Source organism: Moschus berezovskii, chromosome 11 (assembly GCF_049115385.1).
Source record: "Moschus berezovskii isolate FMDL1 chromosome 11, NW_MosBer_1.0, whole genome shotgun sequence".
Taxonomy (NCBI): Eukaryota; Metazoa; Chordata; class Mammalia; order Artiodactyla; family Moschidae; genus Moschus; species Moschus berezovskii.
In genome coordinates, this window is record NC_142470.1 from 41,765,998 (window position 1) to 41,787,068 (window position 21,071).

The following is a 21,071-nucleotide window of genomic DNA, read 5'->3' on the forward strand; positions in this document are numbered from 1 at the left end:
CTCTATATCACTTCACTTAGAATGATCGTCTCCAGGTCCATGCATGTTGCTGCAAATGACATTTGCAGTACTATTTACAATAGCCAGGACTTGAAAGCAACCTAAATATGTATCGATAGATGAATAAATAAAGAAGATGTACATACATACAATGGAATACTACTTAGTTTTTCTGAAAACAAGACCTAAGTTATTTAGTTGAGATCAATCACTTTTTCCTCCATGTCAGGGCCATAATGTGGCTCTCACCAGCCTTCTTCAGACTTAATTTGCCCAAACATGAAGGAAAAAAATTAAAAAAACAGACATAAACACTAGAAGACTGAAAATTGCTTCCATCAGCTTCAAGCCCAAGCATCCCTCTGGCCCTCTACTCGTTGAAGGAGAAAACATTTGGGCCTTTTAGTCTGTTGTTTCTTCCCCATCCAATTGTCTATCATGGAAATTCCCAAGCAGGACTATGACTCAGTCATCTCCTCTACCATCTGCACATCACTGTTTTTAGTATTAATCTTATTTGGGGGAAGTGGATGCTATTGTTTAATGGAACAGAATTTATGTGGACATGATGAAAACATTTTGGGTCTTAATACTGGTGATGGCTCTACATCATTGTGAATGCATTGAATGCCACTAAATTTTACACTTCAGTTCAGTTCAGTTCAGTCGCTCAGTCGTGTCCGACTCTTTGCGACCCCATGAACCACAGCACGCCAGGCCTCCCTGTCCATCACCAACTCCCGGAGTTCACTCAAACTCACCTCCATCGAGTCGGTGATGCCATCCAGTCATCTCATTCTCTGTCATCCCATTCTCCTCCTGCCCCCAATCCCTCCCAGCATCAGAGTCTTTTCCAGTGAGTCAACTCGTTGCATGAGGTGGCCAAAGTATTGCAATTTCAGCTTTAGCATCAGTCCTTCCAATGAACACCCAGGATTGATCTCCTTTAGAATGGACTGGTTGGATCTCCTTGCAGTCCAAGGGACTCTCAAGAGTCTTCTCCAGCACTATAGTTCAAAAGCATCAATTCTTCGGCGATCAGCTTTCTTCACAGTCCAACTCTCACATCCATACATGACCACAGGAAAAACCATAGCCTTGACTAGACGGACTGTGGTTGGCAAAGTAATGTCTCTGCTTTTTAATATGCCATCTAGATTGGTCATAACTTTCCTTCCAAGGAGTAAGTGTCTTTTAATTTCATGGCTGCAGGAGTGGTTAAAATAATAAACAGTATGTTTTGCATATATACCACAATAAAAATATTTATTTGCACTTGGCTGAAATGGCTGAGCTGTGCTTCCTGTCTTAGCTTCTCCTCCTAAGATGCAGTGTTTGCATGAATTGACTGAAGTAAGGAATGGTAAGCCTACCACAAATCTTGCCCTGCTTCAGATGAAACTAGAAGCAGAAGTAGGAAAGCCAGAGTCAGAGCACACAGACATGGGCAGAACCTTGGATGTCCTACTCAGCACATCATTCCATGGGTGTGAAATACTCAGATGGTTTATGGGGCTGCAAATTAGGATAAAGATGGTCCCAGGTAAAAATGATGGGAAATGCTTCTCACAATGATCCACAGACATTTAAAGAGGAGATATGGATTTCTAGAAAATCACACATTCTGGGAGGAAAATAGAGGTCATTCTCCAGAAGCTTTGATCCATTATTTGGCATTTCACAGAAGCTTCCAGACTGTTGATTCGATAACAGCAGTGCAAGCTGGGACCAATTAATTTGCACCACTTCATGTGGGAAAAGAAGCAAGGCCTGGTATGCCCACTCCTAGTCTTGAACAAAGTAAGTGTGAGATGTTCAAATAGCTTATAAATGTATGAAATCAATGAGTGATTTGATCTTTTGTAATCACTCAAACTCACTAACGAAAGTTTCTGAATTGCCCTCATCAATCTTTGTGACCCCATGTTTCAGGCACCAAAGACAGTATAAAATTTGATATCCAAACCATGCTTTTTTCTCACATAAAAAATGTAGGCATTGAGGTCATTTGGGATCTTAAACTCTCACTGATTCTGGAGTCAGTCATTAACCATAAACCACTCAGTCTTGCTTTCATGTTGGTTGAGACTCATTACCTAGTTATAAACATGATTTAGAAGAGATGGCCCCATCTGAGCAAAACCTTCCATGACCACTTCAGCCCAGACTTTATTTTTTTCTCTCTTCCAAGGGTAATGGCCATTCATTGACGATTAATCTGAACCCAAGGGTCATTCTGAAGTAAGCCACAAAATGTGTTGGCGAGATCCACTCTGGATTTCCTAAGGCAGCAGAGAGCTTAAAGACCATGCTTAGAAGTTATGCCCCTTAAGTTCCATTGCTCTAAAAGTTCAATAAATTGCCTCTTCCTACCTGACATAGACAAACGAACTAAATATTTGGTGAAATATGACTTTCAAGGTGCACCATGTATAAAGACAGAATCACATTAAGGGAAAATGTAGGGGGAAGGGATAAATTAGGAGGCTGAGGTTAACATATATACACTATTATATATAAAATGGATGACTAATAAGGACCTACTGTATAGCACAGGGAATTCTACTCAATATTCTATAATAACCTATATGGGAAAAGAAATTGAAAAAGAACAAATATATATAACTGATACTCTTTTTCTGTACACCTGAAACTAATACAACATTGTAAGTCAACTATACACCAATAAAGATTTTTTTTTAGATAGCAAGACCCCATTAATAGCAAATATACTTTATTCAAGAAAAAGAACAATCTATCCTCTATATCAGCAAAATTAAATCACTAATTTCCCATCACCCAATACTACTGAAAATAAAGCTGAACTGGAACTCTCTCTGCCTCAGTTTTCATTGAGAGACACGTATTGAGTTCAATAAGTAAGATTAGATAGAAAAATGGGAGATAGACCCCATGTCCTGTGAAGACTTATACAAGGAATGACCCCAGGAACTGTTCCAGGACTCTGACCCCTTGGTCAGATCCAGGAGATAGAAGGAATTCTATGAAAAAAAGAACTTGGAGGAGAAAACTAGGGAGGAATTTTTTTTTTCTTTTTTCCTTTTACACAGAGAGCTTCTATGTGGTCATTTCTTTTTCCCTTTCCATGCAGGGGAGAATGGGACTCTCCTCACACAAACCAGATGTGGGGAGGGGTGGTTAAGAAACTACTCCTTAGAGCTTGTTTTGTGTCCGCTGACCTGTGTCTGATTCTTGGGGCCGTGAACTGACTCCAGCCCCAGGAATCTGGAAAGCCAGGCAAGTCTGACTGCCTGCTTTGGTGGCGAAAGAGGAGACAGTATCCCACACTCCCTGAGGTGGCAGGATGAGACATAAGAATGTTTCCCATCAATCACATAAGAGATGTCGGGGAGAGAGGGCCAGTGTCTTGGCAAGAAAGTCCCCCAGAAGGGAAAGAATGAGTTTAATCATTTTCCAGGTCCTGAGGGCTTGATGCTTCCCACCTAAGTGACATATGCCCTTTCCCTTTTCCTCTGTCATCCTCACCCTTTCCACTTCTCTGTCACCCTAACCTTTAGCCTGAACTCCAATACTTTGGCCACCTCATGCGACGAGTTGACTCACTGGAAAATACTCTGATGCTGGGAGGGATTGGGGGCAGGAGGAGACAGGGACGACAGAGAATGAGATGGCTGGATGGCATCACCGACTCGATGGACATGAGTCTGAGTGAACTCCGGGAGTTGGTGATGGACAGGGAGGCCTGGCGTGCTGCGATTCATGGGGTCGCGGAGAGTTGGACACGAGTGAGCGACTGAACTGAACTGAACTGAAAGAAAACTGTAACTGGAGAGTGTGGGGAAGGAGGTAGTCTGTGACAGAGAGGACAACAGAGGGACAAACTGCCCCCACAACCCCTTTTCTACTGTGAGACTTCAGCCTTAAGCATGTGCCAGGTAGGGCTGAGAAGCTAAACTGAGCTTGGGAGTTTGGATAGAATGGCATCTTGGAATAACTTTACAACATGACTCTGCGACTTGATGTCTTAAAGTGACCCAAGAAGTCTTTGTTATCAGAGAGTGACCAGAATTATTACAGGTGACCAAAATCTTTATCCAGGATAGCGAAAGTGAAATAAAATCAAATGGAAACTGCTATTTCATTTCAGTAGACTGGTTATTCTACCAACGGCAGTATCATTAACAAAGATGTCCTTTTCAATGAGGATGTTAAGGTCTAAGAAGTTAAGTTTGGATATCACAGAGGAGGATAAAAAAGACATAAGAAACAAAGCACTGACCAAGTCACAAATGGCTCTGAGAAAATGTGCAAGTCCTTCAGGGAATAAACCTGGTGTCAAAATTAGGATTCCAGTGCAAAGAAACATGCGATATTATAAATGCCCTGCTGCTGCTGCTGCTAAGTCACTTCAGTTGTGCCCGACTCTGTGTGACCCCGTAGATGGAAGCCCACCAGACTCCCCCGTCCCTGGGATTCTCCAGGCAAGAACACTGGAGCGGGTTGCCATTTCCTTCTCCAATGTGTGAAAGTGAAAAGTGAAAGTGAAGTCGCTCAGTCGTGTCCGACCCATAGTGACCCCACAGACTGCAGGCTACCAGGCTCCTCCATCCATGGGATTTTCTAGGCAAGAGTACTGGAGTGGCTTGCCATTGCCTTCTCCATATAAATGCCCTAATTATTAGTAAACTTATGGATAAGTCTACATTAACTCTTTGAGTCATTTTCAAATAATTTCCATTTGTCTGAAGTGGTGATTATATAATTCCATTCAATGGTTTCCAAAATAGAAGCAGTTTAGTAATTCTACCAGGACCATCTAGGGATGATCCAATAGTCAATCTGCCTGATCAGATCATAGTGTGCACATAGCTGCGGTATCTTACACACATACCTAGTCACCCTAACTCCATCATATGCTTTGTAAGATGAATAATCAGACTTCCTCCTTTGACATTTAATCAATATTTATTACATTAATAAATGAATAAAATAATCAATCAATTATGCATACCTGTTTGATTCCCATTCTCCAACAAGTGGAATCTTACTTTTACCCAAATTACTCAAATGATAGTCTCATTTTACTACCTAGTTAACAGAACACCAGCTATGCAAATGTTTTTTGAAATCAATTTATTGGTCAATTTTCCATTTTGTTATATTACTCCTCATCTTTACTAGTAAATCCTATTAAAATAAATTTAAGCCATAGATCCAGTCTCCCCTAAAATCCCCTCCCATCAAGGCTGCCATATAACATTGAGCAGAGTTCATATACTATACAATAGATCCTTGTTGGTTATCATTTTAAATAAATCAGTGTGTACATGTATATGGATGGCTGAGTCTCTTTGCTGTTCACCTGAAATGATCACAACATTGTTAACTGGCTATTTCCCAATACAGAATCAAAAGTTCAAAATAAAAAAATAATTTAAGCCATAGTGCCATATGAAATAAAATGTGAATAAATTGGCTAGGAATATCTTAGCTAATTATTACATGGAAAGGGAAAATGTGACTTGTCTGTAAAATCTATAGCTAAACACTTAATTTTGTTAATTTCTGTTCACTGAGCACTGGAATGATAGGAAACATAGAGAAATAATTCACATTTACAAATAACAGAGTCATTTTCCCAGACCTGGAAACAAATAGGAAGTCAGTTTTCCCATTCTCTGGATTAGCTAGTCCCCCAGTGAGCAGGGGAGCCAAGGAACCAGTTGCCATTCATCCAAGATTACTGTCATTAGAAGACCTAATGAGTGGTGGCACACTCTTTTTTGCTATGCCTGGTGGAATTTCCCTTGTGTAGATAACCCAGCATCTCCACTTTCAGAATAGGCCTTTCCAGAAGCAAAAACATTAAAGTGAAGAATGAAAACTTGCCAAGTATAATTCCTGAAAAATCACTTTGGTCTCAGAGAATTGTTTTTATCTCTTGATCTTTCTTGGTTGTACCATCGTGGTTTTGTCAAAAAACAACATTGGCCCCAATCTGTAAGAATCCTTTGGGGTCACCATTAGTAACACTTTCTTCCCACTAAACTTGACCACAGCAGGCTGCAGCCCCACTTTCAACATTCCTCTGAAAAAGCAACCCAGCATCCAACTACCACAGATTTATGGTGTGAAAAATGGCATTTTTAAGGACCTTTGAAAATGTTAAAAATGAACGTGGCTTTCCTATTATTTCCCACAGCAGGAATTTAAATTTATAAACACTACTTCTAATCAATTTGGGAACTGCCCACAGAGCTAGAGGGAAAAAAATTTCACATGAACATTCTTCAAATATCATTATATGTTACAACCAGCTTTCCATGTTGAAGCCTTGCCACTGTAAATGTGTATCTTTCCACACGTTTTCATTTTAAATTCCCAAAAGATCTTCTTGCCACCCTATGGCTAAGAGTTAACACATTTGTGTGCAGCATAGATGACTTTATCTTCCTCAAAGCAATTTTTGTTGTGATGTTGTATTAGTACAGACTGTTTTCTGATTGGTGCCAAGAAACACGTTTTAAAGCAATATGTCTCTTAGAACATTTTGTCCACTTCATCACAGCGATGTCTATTAATGCTCTATTTGCCATACTTAGAAGATAATTTATGTTCTATTAGTACCTTTATCTGTTTCAACCCTCTATTACAAATATAGGTCAAATATTTGGCATTTAAAGTTTAGCACTTAAAATTCCAGATAGAATAGTGATAATGTGACTTAAACACAGACATTCTTTCAAAAAGAACTAAAAGAAAATAGAAAACTTTAAGGTTTGAGCAACACTTCGTAGACATGAAATTGATCCCCAACCCAAACAACTCTATGCTCCATTATCATAGAGTAGATTTCAGAGCTATTTAGGAAGAGCATAAAGTTCACAGAGTCATGTGACCAAAAACTCCAAGAGCAAGTAAATGCATCAGGGGTCAAAGGGGACGGAGCTGAGAGAAACATCTGGATTCCATCTTTTGAACTTTTAATGGAAACTCTGATCACTTGGTGCACATCTGGGGATTTTGACAAGAAGAGAGGGTTTTTTTTTTTCTTTTTTTTAAATGGTGTTTGCTCTAGTTTACTATAGAGGTTTACTTCACTTATGTTGGATATGAATCTTTTCACATAATGTTAGTTTAATAGTTGAGATATCTTAGAGTATTACTGAAATTATGTTGCTTGATTATTTCTTTAACGAAGTAGGCTTTTGCTGTTTTTAGTTTCTTTCAGGTTTTGCTTAAAAAGGAGTACCCAGAAAAAGTGTTAGGGGACCCGCTTAGCTATGCAAACTGCACTTTCCCTGGGGAAACTGTTCTTGTTACTCAGTGGGAGAATCATTTTTAAAATCACCAAACAATAAGGAAGAACCCTGTAGCACTTATCCATGCTGGTTCACTGCCTACACCCCAAATTAACTCTCTGAGATATCTGTGTAAGAAAAATGTTGCTGAGAAACATTGAAGAGCCTCTATCACATTGTTCATGGATGAAAAATGTGTTTCAAGCACAAATTAAAAAAAGTAAATTTATTTGCTGGAGACTTGCATGGTTTAGCTTCACATCTACTACTAAACAAGTCACTTTAATCCTTTGGAACCTAGTTTTCTTATTTGTAAAATGACAATTCTAAATTATTTGTTTTAGCCTGGTGTGTGTTCATCAACGGTGTTTTATATGTGTTGATCATTGTTCTGGTTCTAGCTCTAATAATAAACTCTTAATATTTTGATTGCTTAAAATGTACTTTTCACTTTGTACAGTACACTTACATGTCTTATTTCTCTTAATCTTTTGAGGTAGATGTGGCAATCATCCTCCCCATTTTGAAATCAGTCCAACAAGGCTCAGCGAGGTCTGGTGTCTCCTTAGTGATCACAGAAAAGCAATTAATTTCCTTCCAGAAAGTAATCTTTCCTGGACATTAAAGAAATGGAAAGAAAGTGAAGTCGCTCAGTCGTGTCTGACTCTTTGCAACCCCATGGACTGTAGCCTATCAGGCTCCTCCATCCATGGGGTTTTCCAGGCAAGAATACTGAAGTGGGTTGCCATTTCCTTCTCCAGGAGATCTTCCTGACCCAGGGTTTGAACCCAAGTCTCCCGCATTGTAAGCAGACGCTTTACCATCTTAGCTACCAGGGAAGTCCTGGACATTGGGAGACTAATTCCTTTGAATTAATTCCATGAAAATGAAGGGAAAGTTCTTCATTCAACAAGATCAATGCTACAGAGAAGCTGATCAATGACATAGACTAGAATGAGGGATGTGCCCCCCAAAATTCAAAGAAAAGGGGCAATTGCTATTCCTTAGGCAGGAACTAGGCAAATACATGAGAGCAGTAATCAAGCCACAATGGGACACTTTTCTAAACTGGAAAAGGGCCAAGTTTCCAGACCAAAAATCTCAAAAATACCAGTGAAAAAATAATGAAGAGGTAAAAAAAAGAAAAACAATGAAGAAATGAACATCTAAAAATCATGTGGATTTTTTCTTTAATTTCAAAAGTAAGGGAAAATTCTATATATTTACAGATATTAAATAAAAGAATGCAAAATACAGAGGTTCTGAGTTTAAGGTTTGACCTCAGAAATATAGCACTGCTACTTTCTCACTGTGGGATGTCAAATTCTTCAACCTCGATAAGTGACAGTTTCCTTCTCAATAAAATGAAAGTTAAAATAGCAATTAACTTGTAGATTTGCTGACAGGATTGAAAGATCAGGTCAATTCAGTTGCTCAGTCATGTCCAACTCTGTGTGACCCCATGGACTGCAGCACTCCAGGCTTCCCTGTCTATCACCAACTCCCAGAGCTTACTCAGATTCATGTCCATTGCATTGGTGATGCCATCCAAGCATCTCATTCTCTGTCGTCCCCTTCTCGTGCCTTCAATCTTGCCCAGCATCAGGGTCTTTTCCAGTGAGTCAGTTCTTTGCATCAAGTGGCCAAAGTACTGGAGTTTCACCTTCAGCATCAGTCTTTCCAATGAATATTCAGGACTGATTTCTTTAAGATTGACTGGTTGGATCTCCTTGCAGTCCAAGGAACTTTCAAGAGTCTTCTCCGACACCACAGTTCAAAAGCATCAATTCCATAGTCCAACTCTCACATCCATACATGACTACTGGAAAAACCATAGCTTTGACTAGAGGGACCTTTGTTGGTAAAGTAATGTCTCGGCTTTTTAATAAGCTGTCTAGGTTGGTCATGGTAACTCACTCCAGTATTCTTTCCTGGAAAACCCCATGGATGGAGGAGCCTGGTAGACTACAGTCCATGGGGTTGCAAAGAGTCGAACACAACTGAGTGACTTCACTTTCACTTTTACTAGGTTGGTCATAGCTTTCCTCCCAAGGAGCAAACGACTTTTAATTTCATGGCTGCAGTCACCATCTGCAGTGATTGGAGACCAAAAAAATAAAGTCTCTCACTGTTTCCATTGTTTCCCCATGTATTTTCCATAACGTGTTGGGATCAGTTACCATGACCTTAAATTTCTGAATGTTGAGTTTTAAGCCAACATTTTCACTCTTCTCTTTCACATTCATCGAGGTTCTTTAGTTCTTCTCTGCTTTCTGCCATAAGGGTGGTGTCATCTGCATATCTGAGGTTATTGGTATTTCTTCCAGCAGTTTTGATTCCAGCTTGTGCTTCATTCAGCCCAGCATTTTGCATGATGTAATCTGCATATAAATTAAATAAGCAGGATGACAATATACAGCCTTGACATACTCCTTTCCCAATTTGGAACCAGTCTGTTGTTTCATGTCCAGTTCTAACTGCTGCTTCTTGACCTGCATACAGAGTTCTCAGGAGGCAGGTCAGGTGGTCTGGAATTCCCATCTCTTCAAGAATTTTCCACAGTTTGTTGTGACCCAACAGTCAAAGGCTTTGGTAGTCAATAAAGCAAGCATAAAAGTGAAAATTGCTCAGTTGTGTCTAACTCTTTGTGACCACATGGACTATACAGTCCATGGAATTCTCCAGGCCAGAATACTGGAGTGGGTAGCTGCTCCTTTCTATAGGGGATCTTCCCAACTCAGGGATCGAACATAGGCCTCCCGCATTGCAGGCAGATTCTTTACCAGCTGAGCCACAAGGGAAGCCCAAGAATAGTTGAGTAGGTAGCCTCTCCCTTCTCCAGGGGGTCTTCGTGAGCCAGGAATCAAACTGGGGTCTCCTGCATTGCCGGCAGATTCTTTATCAACTGAGCTATCAGGCAAGCCCTAGCAATAAAGCAAAAGTAGATCTTTTTCTGGAACTCTTGTGTTTTCAATGACCTTGCAGATGTTGGCAATCTGATCTCTGGTTCCTCTGCCTTTTCTAAATCCAGCTTGAACATTTGGAAGTTCACGGTTTACATACTGTTGAAGCCTGGCTTGGAGAATTTTGAGCATGACTTTGCTAGCATGTGAGATGAGTGCAATTGTGTGGTAGTTTGAACATTCTTGGGCATTACCCTTCTTTGGGATTGGAATGAAAACTGACCTTTCCCAGTCCTGTGGCTACTGCTCAGTTTTCCAAATTTGCTGGCATATTGTGTGCAGCACTTTCACAGCATCACCTTTTAGGATTTGAAATAGGTCCACTGGAATTCCATCACCTCCACTAGCTTTGTTTGTGATGCTTTCTAAGGCCCACTTGACTTCACATTCCAGGATGTCTGGCTCTACGTGAATGATCACACCATTGTGATTATCTGGGTCATAAAGATCTTTTCTGTACAGTTCTTCTGTATATTCTTGCCACCTCTTCTTAATATCTTCTGCTTCTGTTAGGTCCATATCATTTATGTCCTTTATTGTACCCATCTTTGCATGAAATGTTCCCTTGATATCTTTAATTTTCTTAAAGAGTACTCTAGTCTTTCCCATTCTATTGTTTTCCTTTATTTCTTTGCATTGATCACTGAGGAAGTCTTTCTTATCTCTCCTTGCTATTCTTTGGAACTCTGCATTCGGATGGGTATCTCTTTCCTTTTCCCCTTTGCTTTTCGCTTCTCTTCTTTGCTCAGCTATTTTTAAAGCCTCCTCAGACAACCATTTTGCATTTTTGCATTTCTTTTTCTTGGGGATGGTCTTGATCACTGCGTCCTGTACAATGTCACAAGCCTCTGTCCATAGTTCTTCAGGCACTCTGTCTATCAGATATAATCCCTTGAATCTATTTGTCACTTCCACTGTACAATCATAAGGGATTTGATTTAGGTCATACCTGAATGATCTAGTGATTTTCCATACTTTCTTCAATTTAAGCCTAAATTTGGCAATAAAGAGTTCATGATCTGAGCCACAGTCAGCTTCCGGTCTTGATTTTGCTGATTGTATAGAGTTTCTCTATCTTTGGCTGCAAAAAATATAATCAATCTGTTTTCAGTATTGGCCATCTGGTGATGTCCATGTGTAGAGCCTTCTTTTGTGTTGTTGGAAGAATGTGTTTGCTATAACCAGTGTGTTTTCTTGGCAAAAGTCTGTTAGCTTTTGCCCTGCTTCATTTTGTATGTCAAGGCTGGATTTGTCTGTTACTCCAGGTATTTCTTGACTTCTTACTTTCGCATTTCAGTCCCCTATAGTGAAAAGGACATCTTTTTTGGGTGTTAGTTCTAGACGGTCTTGTAGGTCTTCATAGAACCGTTTAACTTCAGCTTCTTCAGCATTACTGGTCAGGGCATAGACTTGGATTACCGTGATGTTGAATGGTTTGCCTTGGAAACAAACAGAGATCATTCTGTTGTTTTTGAGACTGCATCTAAATACTACATTTCAGACTCTTTTGTTGACTATGATGGCTACTCCATTTCTTCTAAGGGATTCTTGCCCACAGTATTAGATAAAATGGTCATCTGAGTTAAATTCACCCATTCCAGTCCATTTTAGTTCGCTGATTCCTAAAATGTCAACATTCACTCTTGCCATGTCCTGTTTGACCACTTCTAATTTGCCTTGATTCATGGACCTAACATTCCAGGTTCCTATGCAATATTGCTCTTTATAGCATCGGACCTTGCTTCTATCACCAGTCACATCGACAACTGGGTGTTATTTTTGCTTTGACTCTGTTTCTTCATTCTTTTTGGAGTTATTTCTCCACTCTTCTCCAGTAGCATGATGGGAACCTAACAACCTGAGTAATTCATCTTTCAGTGTCATGGCTTTTAGCTTTTTCATATTGTTCATGGGGTTCTCAAGGCAAGAATTCTGAAGTGGTTTGCCATTCCCTTCTCCAGTGGACCACGCTTTGTCAGAACTCTACACCATGACCTGTCTGTCTTGAGTGGCCCTACATGGCATGGCTCATAATTTCATTTGCTAGACAAAGTTGTGGTCCATGTGATCAGTTTGGTTAGTCTTCTGTGATTGTGGTTTTCATTGTCTGCCCTCTGACAGATAAGGATAAGAGGGTTATGGAAGCTTCCTAATGGGAGAGACTGACTGAGGGAGAAACTGGATCTTGTTCTGATGGGTGGGGCCATCTTCAGTAAATCTTTAATCCAATTTTCGTTTGATGGGCAGTGCTGTGTTCCCTACCTGTTGCTTGACCTGAGGCCAAACTACAGTGGAGGTAATGAAGATAATAGCAACCTCCTTCAAAATGTCCCATGCATGCACTGCTACACTCAGCATCCCCGACCCTGCAGCAGGCCACTGCTGATGCATGCCTCCACTGGAGACTCCTGGACACTCATGGGCATGTCTGGGTCTGTCTCTTGTGGGGTCATTGCTCCTTTCTTCTGGGTCCTGGTGCACACAAGGTTTTGTTTGTGCCCTCCAAGAGTGTACTTCCCCAGTCCTGTGTAAGTTCTGGTGGTTCATTACTTTGCCAACCAAGGTCCGTCTAGTCAAGGCTATGGTTTTTCCAATGGTCATGTATGGATATGAGAGTTGGACTGTGAAGAAAGCTGATCGCCGAAGAATTGATGCTTTTGAACTGTGGTGTTGGAGAAGACTCTTGAGAGTCCCTTGGACTGCAAGGAGATCCAAGCAGTCCATTCTAAAGGAGATCAATCCTGGGTGTTCATTGGAAGGACTGATGCTAAAGCTGAAACTCCAATACTTTGGCCACCTCATGCAAAGAGTTGACTCACTAGAAAAGACTGATGCTGGGAAGGATTGGGGGCGGGAGGAGACGGGGATGACAGAGAATGAGATGGCTGGATGGCATCACCGACTCGATGGACATGAGTTTGAGTGAACTCCGGGAGCTGGTGATGGACAGGGAGGCCTGGCGTGCTGTGATTCATGGGGTTGCAAAGAGTCGGTCACGACCGAGCGACTGAACTGAACTGAACTGAACTGATGGGGTGTTAATGGCGACCTCCTCCAAGAGGGCTTATGACAAACCCAGGTCTGCTGCACCCAGAGCCCCTGCCCCTGTGGCAGGCCACTGCTGACCTGTACCTCCACAGGAGACACTCAGACACAGTTCTCGCTCAGTCTCGGTGGGTTGGGCATGTGTTTCATGCCCTTCCCAGATCTGAACAGCTCAGGTGACCAGGTCCTTCTTGAGTGCACTGTCCCAGGTGGGCCATGTGTCTTAATCACCTCCCCGGTCCCGGCTGCTCAGTTTCCTGGTACGCCATGAAAGCACCGTCTCAGATGTGCCATATGTCTCCTCTGGAAAGCTGATTTCAGGTTGCAACCCTCCTGGTGGATGTCAACTATCTAGGATCTCAGGAAGAGGTAGTTAGCAGTTGGGAGCCTTCTCTCAGTTTGGTGGAAGATGCCATCTCTGGGGCTGAGATTACAGCAGCCCTTTGCCTTCCGACTCTGGCTGTCACAAGCCTGCCCCTCTGCCTCCACTTGGGGAGGGGAAGGTATGCAGCCAAGGCTAGCTCTCCTTTGGTATTCTCTCAATCCTTTGTTTTGTGATCAGGCCAGGGTGCCTGTTAGGTTAGAGCCTTTCACAGGAAAGTTCTCTTTTCTGCAGTTACATTTAGGCATGTATTCTGTGGGTTTGTTTTTTTTTTCTCCCTGCTATGTTGCCTTCTGAGATTCCAAAGCTTCCCACAGATCCATCTGTGAGAGGGTTTCCTAGTGTGTGGAAACTTCTCCTCCTTCATGACTCCCTCCTCAGGACAGGATTGAAGGATAGTATCTCTATATAGGAATATATGCATATGGAGTACTCATTGTTATTATTACTATCACAAAGAAAAATCATATAGAACTCCAACTTCTTCATAAGAACTCTGGGTTCTAGGTGGTAAAAAATTAAAAATTGTCCAATGGGACAAAGGGGAGGTATTTTATCTATGGAGACAAATCTAATATAATTTATAGAGTTACTAATACACTGGTGATAAGAAATAAAATGTTAGGGAAATTTGAGATTTTTAACAAATCTTTCTGTAGGCATTAATTAGAGATATCAAAGTTAAGTAAGAGAAATTTAAAACATTAACTTAATAGATGCATAATTAAGGTAATGGCCCTATAAAAAAGAATATACTCTTCACACACTAACAAAACTGACAAAAATTAATTCGTTATTGAACACAATGAAACTGATCAGTGTTGACTATAATGAAATTTCAATAAATTCTAAAAGGGCAGAAAATGTTTAGAATATATCTTATCACTATAATTAAACAAAACTAGCAATTAATATCAGAGGTACAAATAAACTCTTGATTGATTGAAATTTATAAGCAATTATTAAAATAACTTGGATTAAAGAGGAATCAAAATTGCAATCTAAGATATTAAATTAAAAAATAATAATGATAACATATTACTACAAAGTTTAAGAATTGTGATCAAAACTTACTCAGAGGCAAATTTATCTTAAATGCTCTCATTATTAAACAATTCAGAGAATGAAATAAACAGATCATTAAACTTAATAAATAAAAAATTCCCAATAAAATAATCCTAAAGAACAGGAGAAAGAAATAATAGTAAGACTAAAACTAATGAATTCGGAAAAGTAAAGTATTTGATAAATCAAAATCTGATATCACAGTCAAGAAGAATGCTGAAAAGAAAACCTACAACATTAGAGATATGAAAACACCACAGAGCAGAAGAGCTTTAAATTATGAGGAAATGAATCGCCAGTCCAAGTTCGATGCATGATACAGGATGCTCAGAGCTGGTGTACTGGGATGAACCAGAGGGATGGGATGGGAAGGGATGTGGGAGGCGGGTTCAAGATGGGGAACATATATACACCCGGGGCAGATTTATGTCAATGTATGGCAAAACCAATACAATAATGTAAAGTAATTAGCCACCAATTAAATAAAATTTAAAAATAAATAAAATTTTAAAAAAATTATGAGGAAACGGCATACCCAACTCTACGTTAATGAATGTGAAATTAGAAATGAACAAAGTTTTCTTAAGATATAGAGAATCTGAAAACTCCAGTAATTATGGAAGAAGTTGCAGAAAATATCAAATAATTGTCCTCAGCATATATCCCTTTAGCTTTATAAATGAATTCTTCCGAACTTTCAAGAAATCATTTCAATATGTTTTTATATATACTTTTTCGTATTTTATAGATTATAAATAATTAACATGTGATATGGCATCATTGACTTGATGGACATGAGTTTGAGTGAACTCCGGGTGTTGGTGATGGACAGGGAGGCCTGGCGTGCTGTGATTCATGGGGTCGCAAAGAGTCGGACACGACTGAGCAACTGAACTGAACTGAACTGAAGACACAATTAAAAATGATATTTTGCAATCTATTAAGAGAAAAATAGCCATACCAACAGAAAAATGACAAAGGCTATCAAGAAACAATTTACTAAATAGTGATAATAAAATTAATAATAGAAAATATAGAGTACAGACTATTTACCAGATATTTCCTAAGTAATATGTAATTATATAATAGAAATATGTATTAGTTCAGTTCAGTTCAGTTGCTCAGTTGTGTCCGACTCTTTGCAGCCCCATGAATCACAGCACGCCAGGCCTCCCTGTCCATCACCAACTCCCGGAGTTCACTCAGACTCATGTCCATCGAGTCAGTGATGCCATCCAGCCATCTCATTCTCTGTCGTCCCCGTCTCCTCCTGCCCCCAATCCCTCCCAACATCAGAGTCTTTCCAGTGAGTCAACTCGTTGCATGAGGTGGCCAAAATATTGGAGTTTCAGCTTTAGCATCAGTCCTTCCAATGAACACCCAGGATTGATCTCCTTTAGAATGGACTGGTTGGATATCCTTGCAGTCCAAGGGACTCTCAAAAGTCTTCTCCAGCATCACAGTTCAAAAGCATCAATTCTTCGGCAATCAGCTTTCTTCACAGTCCAACTCTCACATCCATACACGACCACGGGAAAAACCATAGCTTTGACTAGATGGACCTTGGTTGGCAAAGTAATGTCTCTGCTTTTTAATATGCTATCTAGGTTGGTCATATATATGACAATTATATATATGAGTGAGTGATAGTCATTCAGTCATGTCTGACTCTTTGCAACACCACAGACTGTAGCCTGTCGGTCTCCTTTGTCCATGAAATTCTCCAGGCAAGAATATTGGAGTGGGCTGCCATTTCCTTCTCCAGGGAACAATTAGGTTGGGAGATGTAATTATATATAATTACACCTCATAGAGAGTCCTCCAGATTACGTACCATCATAATCTCTGATTTAAGATGTGAAATAAAGGCACAGAGATAGTAAGCAACTTGTCCAATGTCACATAACTAGTAACTGGTGAAGCCAGGATTTGGACCCAACTGCTTGTCTCCAGAGTCTGTGGTTTTAACCCTTAAGTCAATAGGAAATATATTTATCAAAGAAATGTAAACAAAGACACTTTGTTCTTATTTCTTTAAGCTAGTGATTACAAGATTTACAAGAATACAACCAGTGTAAATGCATTGTGAGAAAATAGAAGTCCTGTACACTTCTGTTGGGTATATAAATTTGTGGCAAAACCAATACAATAATGTAAAGTAATTAGCCTCCAATTAAAATAAATAAGTTAAATAAATAAATAAATTTGTATAATGTTTTATGGAGTATAACTTACAATATATATTTGTGCTTATGCACAGTCACTAAGTCATGTTTGACTCTTTTGTGACCCTATGGTCTGTAGCTCACCAAGCTCCTCTGTCCATGGGATTCTCCAGGCAAGGATACTGGAATGAGTTGCCATTTCTTCCTCCAGGGGATCTTCCCAGCCCAGGAATTTAACCTGGGTCTATTGCGTCTTCTGCATCGGCAGGCACATTCTTTACTCCGAGCCACTTGGGAAGACCCTAAAACAAATATTAAAATCCCTAAATTGTACAAAACATTAACTCTAGTATTTCTACTTCTACGATTGCATATTAAATAGACATATATTCCCAGGTGAACATAGACTTTATGTTTGTTTCAGTTGTGAAAGTGATAATTAAGGCATCAAATTGAGCGCAGAGGCAAAAACGCCAACTTCTCAGTCTTTTCTGTTGACTCAGAGACTCAGAACAGTGGTCAAGTCTACTTGAGAGTAAAAAGTTCAATTCAATCCAAGCTGGAATCTTCTCTATAGAAAACTTAAGATTAGGCTAGTTTAAATCTAGATCCACAAATCAAGAGATCTGTAATATCTATGGACCAAGGGGAGCCAAGATAAAGAGTATATGCATGAGACACTAGGGAGCTGATATCCTCTCATTTTGCCCAGCATTAAAAATATACCTGTGACTGACTCATTTTGATGTTTGGCAGAAACCACACAATTCTGTAAAGCAATTATCCTGCAATTAAAAATAAGTATAATAAAAAAATAAAAAATATTCTTATGATAACAATGTTCTTCTGTAGTGTTTCAAAGTTTAAGTGGAAAGTCTGGGTGTGTCACTGAAGCACCAGAGTGCTAAAGATCTTGTATTTTTCTTCTAGAAGGAAAAAATAAATAAGGTAGAAGTTCTGGGGAAATGGAATGGCTTTCCATTATGTTCAATAAAAATTAAAAACTGACCAAAAAGATAAAAAGAAGGGTGCATATCATTAGATAAGTGTCACCAAATTTGGTGTGTTAGGGACTTCCCTGTTGGCTCAGAATCCTCCTGCAATGCAGGAGACCCATGTTTGATCCCTTGGTAGGGAAAATCCCCTGGAGACAGGAATGGCAACCCACTCCAGTATTCTTGCCTGGGAAATCCCTTGAATAGAGGATCCTGGCAAGCTACAATCCATGGGGTCACAGAGTCGGACATGACTAAGAAACTCGCACACACACATACATACACCTTTACATTTCAAGATAGAGCTCCACTAATGAAAAGACAACACACTCTTGACCTCCAATCTGATTGATTCATATGCGGAGACTTCAAAAGAAACTCTTTTCCTACTTAATTTCAGATGATTTCAATGATACAACTTAAATATAAATAAGCAGTCCTACAAGTATCAACATTCCTGAAGTCTAATGGCATTTAGAATTCTCAATTGAACTGTAACTGTTTACCACTTCTTGAGAATCCTTGAACCTATGAAGAAAAAAAAAGAAAAAACTTTTCCTTCAAGGAATATCATTTATCCAAAGGTCGGGTAGACATGATTCCTATTTTTCTCATGCAGAAGAATATATTTCAAGCTTTCCTTATGCACAGGCACAAGTAGTAACACTTGAGGTGCTTATGGTGACAGGTGGCCGATGCATCTTGCCTAGAGAGCTAGCTTCAGATGGTGGCAATGGAGTGGGAATTCAGAGTTTCTTGGGCTTGGAGTGGGAGATCTGGATCCCAGCAACATTGAGCTTCTCTTAATACACATCATTTTCTCACCTCTACTTACAGTATTCTCTGCTTCTCCTTTCATACTTTAAAACTCAGCTCGTGTGGCTCTTTTGAGATGTTTTCTTTACATCCCTAAACAATCAGTCCCTCCCTTCTCTTAGGATTCTATAAGCTTTTTTGAAACTCAAAATTCCTTCGGAAATGCTTTATCTTTAGGGTAACTTGGCAGAGTCTGTCACTATAGTTTATAGATTCCTTCAGTACAGTTCAGTCGCTCAGTCATGTCCAACTCTTTGCGACCCCATGAATCACAACACGCCAGGCCTCCCTGTCCATCACCAACTCCCAGAGTTCATTCAAATTCATGTCCATTGAGTCAGTGAGGCCATCCAGCCATCTCATTCTCTGTTGTCCCCTTCTTCTCCGAGTCAACTCTTTGCATGAGGTGGCCAAAGTATTGCAGTTTCAGCTCTATCATCAGTCCTTCCAATGAACATCCAGGATTGATCTCCTTTAGGATGGACTGGGTGGATCTCCTTGCAGTCCAAGGGACTCTCAGAGTCTTCTCCAACACCACAGTTCAAAAGCATCAATTCTTTGGCGATCAGCTTTCTTCCCAGTCCAGTCCAACTCTCACATCCATACATGACCACTGGAAAAACCGTAGCCTTGACTAGACGGACCTTTGTTGGCAAAGTAATGCCTCTGCTTTTTAACATGCTATCTAGGTTTGTCATAACTTTCCTTCCAAGGAGTAAGTGTCTTTTAATTTCATGGCTGCAATCAGCATCCACAGTGATTCTGGAGCCTCCAAAAATAAAGTCTGACACTGTTTCCACTGTTTCTCCATCTATTTCCCATGAAGTGATGGGACCAGATGCCATGATCTTTGTTTTCTGAATGTTGAGCTTCAAGCCAACCTTTTCACTCTCCTCTTTCACTTTCATCAAGAGGCTTTTGAGTTCCTCTTCACTTTCTGCCATAAGGGTGGTGTCATCTGCATATCTGAGGTTATTGATATTTCTCCCAGCAATCTTGATTCCAGCTTGTGCTTCTTCCAGCCCAGCGCGTCTCATGATGTACTCTGCATATAAGTTAAATAAGCAGGGTGACAATATACAACCTTGACGTACTACTTTTCCTATTTGGAACCAGTCTGTTGTTCCATGTCCAGTTCTAACTGTTGCTTCCTAACCTGCATACAAATTTCTCAAGAGGCAGGTCAGGTGGTCTGGTATTCCCATCTCTTTCAGAATTTTCCACAGTTTGTTGTGATCCACAAAGTCAAAGGCTTTGGCATAGTCAATGAAGCAGAAATAGATGTTTTTCTGGAACTCTCTTGCTTTTTCCATGATCCAGCGGATGTTGGCAATTTGATCTCTGGTGCCTCTGCACTTTCTAAAACCAGCTTGAACATCTAGAAGTTCATGGTTCACAGATTGCTGAAGCCTGGCTTGAAGAATTTTGAGCATGACTTTACTAGCGTGTGAGATGAGGGCAATTGTGCGGTCATTTGGGCATTCTTTGGCATTGCCGTTCTTTGGGATTGGAATGAAGAGTGACCTTTTCCAGTCCTGTGGCCACTGCTGAGTTTTCCAAATTTGCTGGCATATTGAGTGCAGCACTTTCACAGCATCATCTTTCAGGATTTGAAATAGCTCAACTGGAATTCCATCACCTCCACTAGCTTTGTTTGCAGTGATGCTTTCTAAGGCTCATTTGACTTCACATTCCAAGATGTCTGGCTCTAGGTGAGTGATCACACCACTGTGATTATCTTGGTCATGAAGATCTTTTTTGTATGGTTCTTCTGTGTATTCTTGCCACCTCTTCTTAATATCTTCTGCTTCTGTTAGGTCCATACCATTTCTGTCCTTTTTCGAGCAAATCTTTGCATGAAATGTTCCCTTGGTATCTCTGATTTTCTTGAAGAGATCTCTTGTCTTTCCTATTCTGTTGTTTTCCTCTATTTCTTTGCGTTGATCAGTGAGGAAGGCTTTCTTATTTCTCCTTGCTATTCTTTGGAACTCTGCATTCAGATGCTTATATCTTTCCTTTTCTCCTTTGCTTTCCACTTCTCTTCTTTTCACAGCTATTTATAAGGCCTCCTCAGACAGCCATTTTGCTTGTTTGCATTTCTTTTCCATGGGGATGGTCTTGATCCCTGTCTCCTGTACAATGTCACGAACCTCCGTCCAGAGTTCATCAGGCACTCTATCAGATCTAGTCCCTTAAATCTATTTCTCACTCCCACTGTATAACCATAGGGGATTTAATTTAGGTCATATCTGAATGGTCTACTGGTTTTCCCTCCTTTCTTCAATTTAAGTCTGAATTTGGCAATAAGGAGTTCATGATCTGAGCCACAGTCAGCTCCTGGTCTTGTTTTTGCTGAC